Genomic DNA, 9,353 nt, shown 5'->3' on the forward strand with positions numbered 1-9,353 from the left:
CAGAGTAAGACCTCTATCAATTCATTAGCCGTTCAATTATGCTTCAGTGCAATGACTGGACTCCCATTAACTTGAAGTGGATGTCCTCCAAAATTAGACATCTAATCTTGGCGATAATCTCCTTGGCTAGTCCGCCTCGGTCTGTGCTTCATACCACCAAATAATAATAATTCAGGCACGCTAACAGTGAAAATGATCTGAAGCAAAGTTGATTGAAAGTACATTGCACTGAAATACTACACTTGCAATCCAGGGCGGGCCCAAGAAGCAAACCACAAAATGGTACAGGAGGGGGGAGGTGAGTGGAGATCTACATCAGGAACAAGAGAGGAACAAGGATCTAAATCAGGAACAAAGGGGAGGGAATCAAATCAACCTTATCTGACATTTGAAGGTAGGTGCGGAGCCCAGGAAACTCCAGAGGGCAGCCCCCACCATTTCCTCCCTAGGGGTAGGAGGAGAACATCAGTGCCTCCTATTTGCAGAGAGACTGCTGTAGATGTAGCACTGCTGAGGAGGTGGAAGCTCTGGCTTCCAATGTGTTTCACAGCCATTGCTGCCACTGTGGTGGCAGCTGCAGTACGCAATGGATTCCTTGGAGGCCAGATCTGTAGCCCCTGTGGTTCCTGCTGCCTGAGACAGTTGCCTCACCTTGCCTCACAGGTGGAAGAGGCCCTGCTTAAATCACTATGACATAGATCCCCATTGTTACATATACAGCCGTATCTTGTTTGTCGAATGGAATCAGTTCCGGAAGTCTGTTCGGCTTCCAAAAATGTTCAACAACCAAGGTGCAGCTTCCTATTGGCTGCAGTAGCTTCCTGCACTCATTCGGAAGCTGTGGAAGCCATGCTGGACATTCGGCTTCCAAAAAGAACGTTCGCAAACCGAAACACCCACTTCTGGGTTTGCAGCATTGAGGAGCCAAAACGTTTGAGTCACAAGGCATTCGGGATCCAAGCTACGACTGTATCTACATAAAAGGAAATCAGTCAGAAAGCCCATAAAACTCAATGGGCGTTACCAAGTAAGCATGGTTACGACTGCAGCCTGGGGCTGCTAACCTTTGAATGCAACTGGACTTAGACATGTATAGAATTGCCCTGTTAATCTTGGAAGAGAAATTATCATACTCCTCTGAATTCTAAGAGTGCTACAAAGAGGTACCATTCAAGGGGCAGTGCTGAAATTTTACTTGGATCAATAGAGTTATGTACAGAAATCAGATCTCAATATCTATCACAGTTTGGTTAAGCTTCCCCTAATCACTAAATCTCAGTAATGCATAATGCCAGTTATCTTTCTTTCCCATGGGAAACTGACTTGTCACAGGCGTCAGAATGAAAACATATCAGGGTTTTCCCGGAAGATTTGCACTGAGGCACAATGAAAGGTTTGTGAAACTTGTCATCACATTTATTGAAAGCAGAAACACAATACGTTGCCATCAAGTGTTTGGCAGGAGCTGCAGTTTCACAGTCCTGGAAAGTGGCAGTGAGCGGAATTTGTGAAAGAGGTTCCTAGAAATACTCCACATCCCCACTGAGCAAATTCGTTTGGTAGATACACTCTAGTTCCTTGGCAGAGAAATAAAACAGAGAAAAGTGCTTGAGATTCAACCAGTTTCTGCCATAATGGGACGTGGAAGACTTTGGAGGCAATCAGTAGTTTTCCTTAATGTGTCTGGACAAGAGAACATGTGCACTTTTGAAACAATGGCAGAAAGTTCAGGTGTCCCATCCTGCTGCTGATTTACTATACTTTAGATCATTTTAGATATATCCCATTCAACAGGGCCAGCCTGTTCAGGAGGCAGCTGCCTCAGGTGGCAAAATCCAAGGGGTGCCTTCATCGGTGTGCCACACCACTGCCACCAGAGAAGCAAGGAGAAGTGACTGCAGGGGCTTCCAGGTTTCAGCAAAATCTCACAGGGCTCTCCTGAGATCTCCCCAGAAGCCACAGCTGTGAGACCCTCGCTTACAAGGCTTTGATGAGGGGTGGCAAGGGTAGCATGCAAGCAGGGTGGTGTGAGGAACAATAATGTTGCTTTTCCACCCAAAAGCCAAAATGTTGCAACTGCTAGATAACCGCAGACAGCACAGGCTTGTTTACACTTAAATTTCGAACAGCTTAGGGTTAGGATTCTCACAGAAAGGACAGCTTGAAGCTCGTATGCTCCAGCAGGTATAGAACTCCTTCACACCTGTTAGTGGTACAATGTGGCTTTGTCTCTTGAGTCAATGTGTAAAAGCATAGAAACATAAGGAGAAAGGTAAACAGGAGTGGTGGTCATCAAAATCAGAGTAATGGGAGACGTCAACAAAGGCAGGGATTTTAGTAGGGAAATTAGGCAGTCATGATAGGCTGTAAACCTTGCAGTACCCAGCCAATGGGAAGACAAGGGAGGGAACCTGTGCTTCGGGTGTAGGGAATAGAAGCTTATGCTTTGTCATTTTTGGGTGTGCCTACAGAGCCTAGGACTTGCTGATCAGAAGGCCGGCGGTTCGAATCCCCGCGACAGGGTGAGCTCCCATTGCCCGGTCCCTGCTCCTGCCAACCTAGCAGTTTGAAAGCACATCAAAGTGCAAGTAGATAAATAGGTACCACTCCAGCAGCAAGGTAAAAGGTATTTGCATGCACCGCTCTGGTTCGCCAGAAGCGGCTTAGTCATGCTGGCCACATGACCCAGAAGCTGTATGCCGGCTCCCTCGGCCAATAAAGCGAAATGAGTGCCGCAACTACAGAGTCAGTCACAACTGGACCTAACGGTCAGGGGTCCTTTTACCTTTACCTTTACTCTAGACACTTGTTTTTGCAAGAACATATTGTATTCCATTAACTTCGCTGCTTCACCAATTTTGTTCAGATTGTATCTTAAGGAGTGGGATTAAGGGTCTTAGGACACACTTTTTATATCTTACAGGTGGCATCTTCCCATTACACCTCATACAGTGAAATGGGTCAGGACGCCCCTGCCATTCAACCAGAATCTGCTCAACACAACAGGAAAGAGTCAAATACTTGGCTTATCTAGTTTCTGTCTCAAGGGACCACCAGGTGTTGCTGGACATGCCATTCTTACCAGACCCAGGCAGCACCGCCTATTTCTAGGCATGATGGTCCATCAACATCTGAAGGCAGGGCACAGGTTCCCCAACCCTGATCTATCTAATTAAACTTGACCGGATGAATCTAATTAGTCCTGAACCGACAGTTCCAATAGTTACCAGCCCCCACTGTATACCCTTTTTGTAAGGACAACAGAAAGGTTGGCCAACAAAGTTCACCACCCACCCTGCTGTCTCCTGAGAAAAGCTCATTGTAAATATGTAAGTTTAATACCACAGCAGTTCGGGCTTCTCCCTCTTCTGCAAACCTAATAAACAATTCATTTCTGGGGAAGAACTGCAACACAAACATATTGGGAGCGGCCTTTAAACGTAAGACCCACCCTAAGCAAACTCAAGTGCAGTTACCATTTTAAAACTTCTCTGATGACAGAGGGGAATGTCAAGTAGCACAAAAGACATGTATTTGAGAACTAGCTCAAGATCAGATGATACATCATTTATTCAAAAGACAGCATACAATGCAACACACACACACACACACAGAGACAATGAAGGCTGAAGACAAGGCCTAGCAATTCTGGCACAGTACGAAAGGGGAGCCCATTTTGATTTGCTCCATGAGCAGATGATTGTCAGATGAAAGGTCAAGATTTTCATCATAATGGCTTTATACAAATCTATTATACTCAAAAGACACTAGGAGTAATACTCTACACAGTTCTGGTTGCTGCATCCCGAAAAGGAGTTTGTAGAGTTGAAAAGGTTTTGAAAAGGGCAACCAAAGTGATAACGGGGCCAGAATATCTCTCCTGTGCAGAAAGATTTACAATGTTTGGGACCGTTTAGTTTGGGGGAAAGTGAATAAGAAGGCAGAGGGGGGAGCATGAAGGAAATGTAAAAAAAAAATAGGCATGGAAAGGAGGAAGTGAACATAGAAAAGTTCCCCTCTTTCTCTCATAATATTAGAAACGGAGCCAGTCAGTGAAGCTAAATGTTGGACGATTCAGGCCAGAAGTGCTTTTTCACATAAAGGTAAAAGTAAAGGGGACCCCTGCTGTTAGGTCCAGTCGTGGCCGACTCTGGGGTTGCTGTGCTCATCTCACTTTATTGGCCGAGTACAGCTTCCGGGTCATGTGCCCAGCATGACTAAGCCGCTTCGGGTGAACCAGAGCAGCGCACGGAAACGTCGTTTACCTTCCCGCCGGAGTGGTACCTATTTATCTACTTGCACTTTGAGGTGCTTTCGAACTGCTAGGTTGGCAGGAGCTGGGACCGAGCAATGGGAACTCACCCCGTGATGGGGATTCGAACCACCGACCTTCTGATTGGCAAGTCCTAGGCTCTGGTTAAACTATGCAATTCACTATCACTAAATGAAGTGAGGTCCACTAATCTGGGTACTTTTGATAGACAATTGGACAAATTCAGGGAGGTTAGGGCTTCTTTCTCATTCTTATGAGCGCAAACTGAGGATGTCATTCTAGTTCAACCCATTCTTGGAGGCTACTTTCATTTTTAAATGGAGCCCCCTCTCTCGTAAACACCTGCTAGACTAGGCAAAGGACATAACAGTTTATTTCCAATCAATGTCTTTTTCACATATTTTCATTCATAAATACGTTCTGTCCTGTTTCAACATTATTATGCTCTAATCTCAGTTCACAGATATCGAATTATTCAAGTCTCCCTAATGCACACATTTACTAACTCCCTTACATCCTCCAGTGAAGTATTATAAATGAACTTGTAGTTGAACAGTTTGGGGCTGAGCTGAGATCATGATTCATTATGGGTGCCCAGTCAACCAAGAACTTCACACTGACTTTATTTAATTTCTACATCACCGTTCTGTCTGAAATAGAGTCCAGGGCAGTTAATAAACATCAGAAAAGATTCAAACGCAAAAACCTTAGAATGCATACACATCAAACCGTAAAGTATGTACAGTGGTACCTCAGGTTACATACACTTCAGGTTACATACGCTTCAGGTTACAGACTCCGCTAACCCAGAAATAGTGCTTCAGGTTAAGAACTTTGCTTCAGGATGAGAACAGAAATTGTGCTCCAGCGGTGCGGTGGCATCAGGAGGCTCCCATTAGCTAAAGTGGTGCTTCAGGTTAAGAACAGTTTCAGGTTAAGAATGGGCCTCCGGAATGAATTAAGTACTTAACCCGAGGTACCACTGTACAAACGTTAGAATAATAAAACTTGGCAGGATAGGGATGTTTAAAATTGCTGCTAATGCAAGAGAAAAGAAAGGGTTGTAATTCTGAAATTCCTATGCACACATTCCAAAGGCAACGTCTCATTGTCCTCAGTGGGAATTGTATATACAAAGCAAATATGGAGAGTGGTTATAAACATCAACAAAAAAAGGTTACCTCTCTTTAAAGCTCATCCAAAGCACGTTCTTTCCCTTGAAGAATTCTTGGCACTGCAGTTTCCTTCTCTCAAGAGTTACAGCTCCCAGCAACCCTTAGCAAACTAAAGACTTGAGTGTCTTACAGTGTCCACATGTGCCTCAAATGTGATTTAAACATATAGCAGGTGCACAGCCTAACTCACCTGAAACCTATCAGAGGAGGGACATAACCATTCCTTTCAGCAGTGATGATTATTTTAAAGTTATGCAGGGCAGAGGGGGCTATCCTTTTTTTGAACAGCCTTCACCTTTGACCAACCCTCTGGGGGCTGTAGGGTAGTGGTAGAATCATAGGGTGGATCGAAACACTGGGGGGGGGGAGGGATGCTATCAAAAGGTCAGAAATTAAATCATTGTAGAAAAAAATATCCCTATGGAAAACCATGTTCTTCAAATTTCCTGCTCTCTGTCGCCATCTGGTGTTGCATGTTTATAGTGCATTCAAATCACGGTTTCTTTACTGATGTTGCAGAGTCCATAAAATTGTAGAGTTGGAAGGGACCATGAGGGTCCTCTAGTTCAACCCCCTGCAACGCAGCAATCTTTTGCCCAGCATGGGGCTCGAACCTGCAACCCTCTATCAACCCTCTGTCTCATGCTCTATCAACTGAGCTATCCCAAGTATATGTGACCAGAAGTGGGTGTGTCTGCTCCATATCATGTGGCAATTTCTTTTTTTATATAATTTTTAAATATTATTTACTTATACAACAAGAAAAAAAAACCACAAAAAACCCACAAATACTAAATTACACACAAATTACAAAAATAACCATAGACACATAATTTTCTTGGCAAACAATAAAACATCTATTGGTCTTAACACTAAAGACCCAACTTTCCGTCTATTCCATATTTCAAATTCATATTACTTATTGCCAATACACATTTTTTTTCATAATTAAACTTATTCTCAATAAATCTAATTTCTTCTATCTACCTAGCAACTATTACTGAAGTTCCTCGAATGCTGCAACAGAATTTAAACTACTATATTTATTTTTCAGATATTCTTTGAACACCTCCCATTTTGAAACAAATTCCTGTTTTGATTTATTCTTTATTTTTTCTGATAAACCATCTAATTCAGCATATTCTGTCAGCTTTTGGATCCAATCTTGTATAGAGGGAATTTCATTACTCTTCCATTTTGCTGCGATCAAAACTCTTGCTGCCGCCATCGCATATAAAAAGATACCCTTCCTCTTTTGTGGAATATCCAAATCTGTTATTCCCAGGAGGTAGGCCTCTGGTTTTTTATTGAAAGAGATCTTTAGCATTTTTTGCAGTTCTGCATGTATACTCTCCCAGAATACTTGTATTTTCCTACATGTCCACCACATATGGTAGAATGTTCCTGAGTCTCCAAATCTCCAACAATTACTTGACACATTTTTATACATTTTTGAAAGTTTCCATGGTGTTAGATACCTAACACCATCATGTGGCAATTTCTAATGGTTTCTTGCAGGGATGGGGAGTAGGACTGGGCAATATCTGGTTTTCAACATCAGAATATAGTTCCAGCTAAACATTGCGATATATCACAATGTCTGAAATATGGATGGAACTATGTTGAGGCGAACAGTAGGGTTGGTTGATATCTGGTTTTCAGCAGCAACCTGCAAGGGTTGTAGATTCCTTCATATGGGAAGATAAGAGACCTAATGGGTATGTTTTGGCCATCACAATGACATAAACCTTAGATCAGCTCATTCCCTCAGTTCTTAGTGTCTATAATATTGCACAAGTGTCTTGCTAGTCCTTTATTGCTGCATTGACTAAAGAGTATAATGGCATTTATCAATTACTGTGGCACTAAGAGCCATTCTGGTTTTCAGATGTGCCCACAGGATGATGCATTAAGACTTTGGGATGCTTCTGTTGGTAAGTGTTGTTTTAAAGAAAAATTATTGTGTACATTGAAGAAGGCTCTAGCATTGCTTTGCTTCCCCTAGAGGTAATCCAATTATATCCAAAAGCGCTGGGATATTTGTTGTCTGTGTCCAGACAGAACATCAGATTAAAAGATGAAGAATAGTAACAGGCTCTGAATGAAAAATGTTTGCTCCATTATGCAGCCACAAATTCCTCACCTAGGAGATTAATGCTTGGCTGGCACATGAGAATATATTTCTTATTCAGATCAATCACACAGCCTGTTTACACTACTGGCTGTTTTGGGTCCTATCCTAAGGTACAAACAGTTGAGAAAAAGAGACCATTTTATTATACCCCAGTACGGCAATAGATTCAGGAGAGAGGAAAGACCTTCACACAACATAAAGTTAATTGATGCAATCCTCTTCCACGAAGTCTGGTGATAAGAACTGGCTCTAAAAGGTGATAGGCACTTTCATGGCAGGTCAGCCTATCAAAGGTAAGGGGACTTCTGACCATTAGGTCCAGTCGTGGCTGACTCTGGGTTTGCGGCGCTCATCTCGCTTTATTGGCAGAGGGAGCTGGCGTACAGCTTCCGGGTCATGTGGCCAGCATGACTAAGCTGCTTCTGGCGAACCAGAGCTGCTCACGGAAACGTCGTTTACCTTCCCGCCGGAGAGCTACCTATTTATCTACTTGCACAGAACCTCCGCCTATGGATAGCAGTTGCTGGTAGGTAAGTAGCATGGAAAGGCAAGCGCTTTCGAGCCCTGCTTGGGGGCTTATGTACAGGGATACCCTAACTTCTCTCCTCTGTGCTCTGGTAACCTCCAGGTTAGATTACTGCAATGCATTAAACTTGGAGCTGCCTAAGATGGCTTGGGAACCACAGCTTGTGCAGAATTTGGTGGCCGGCTCATAGGGGCAAGATGTTCTGAGCATGTGAAGGTAAAGGACCCCTGGACGGTTAAGTCCAGGCAAAGGAGACTATGGGGTTGTGGCGCTCATCTCGCTTTCAGGCCGAGGGAGCTGGCGTTTGTCCACAGACAGCTTTCCAGGTCATGTGGCCAGCATGACCGAACAGCTTCTGGTGCAACGGAACACTGTGACAGAAACTAGAGCGCATGGAAATGCCATTTACCTTCCCGCCGCAGTGGTACCTATTTATCTACTTGCACTGGTGTGCTTTGGAGCTGCTAGTTGGCAGGAGCTGGGACAGAGCAATGGGAGCTCACCCTGTTGTGGGGATTCAAACCGCCAACCTTCTGACTGGCAAGCCCAAGAGGCTCAGTGGTTTGGACCACAGTGCCACCCGCATTCCCTCTTAGCTCAACTACACTCACTATCAACTAGTTTATGGATGCAAAACAAAGTACTGTTTTCAACCTATGAAAGCCGCATGCAACTTCAGGCCCCAGTACCTCAAGGACTGCCTCTCCTCATATGAACCAAACTGGACCCTGCATTAATTAATTATTATTAATTAAATTATTATTAATTATATAATTATCTGAGGCTCTTCTCCAGGTGCCCCCACTGGGATGAAGAAGGTGGTGAGAGAACAGGCCTTTTCGGTGATGGTTCCCCACTTATGGACTATTCTCCACAGGGAGGCATGCCCACTGCCATTACTATCTGTTTTTAGGCACCAGGTATTAACTTATCTTTTAGTGGGGTTGAACTTTGAAATTCCTGTCTCCAGAGAATCCTTTGCACACTGAGTTTGTGCGCTGAGAAAAACCCCAAGGGTTTTCTGTTGCAGTGGTTCTGTGCCTTGCAGAAGATTTGGAGGCATGCACCATATGGTGTACCTTCAAATTCATAAGGAGCAGTGGCGAGGCCAGCTGGGTCACATTGTTAACCCCACAGAAACTGAGACTGCGCACGTGAGAACACATAAAAGATTGTGCTTTCAAGGGAAAGCTGAACAGATACCAAGAGGCTTGAAAGTTGGCCAATTAAGAGAGAGCACACAGA

The 9,353-nt window shown here is 43.9% G+C and overlaps 1 long non-coding RNA gene across 1 annotated transcript; it reads left to right on the top strand.

Moving 5' to 3' along the window:
- The first annotated feature begins 955 nt into the window (after positions 1-955).
- Positions 956-3,196, top strand: LOC309367386. Its single transcript, XR_014167117.1, has 2 exons — positions 956-1,393; positions 2,924-3,196. It is a non-coding gene; the product is annotated as an uncharacterized lncRNA (long non-coding RNA).
- The last annotated feature ends 6,157 nt before the right edge of the window (positions 3,197-9,353 follow it).

The sequence above is a fragment of the Podarcis melisellensis genome (assembly GCF_964234715.1).
Source record: "Podarcis melisellensis genome assembly, chromosome: 3".
In the NCBI taxonomy this organism is placed as follows: domain Eukaryota; kingdom Metazoa; phylum Chordata; class Lepidosauria; order Squamata; family Lacertidae; genus Podarcis; species Podarcis melisellensis.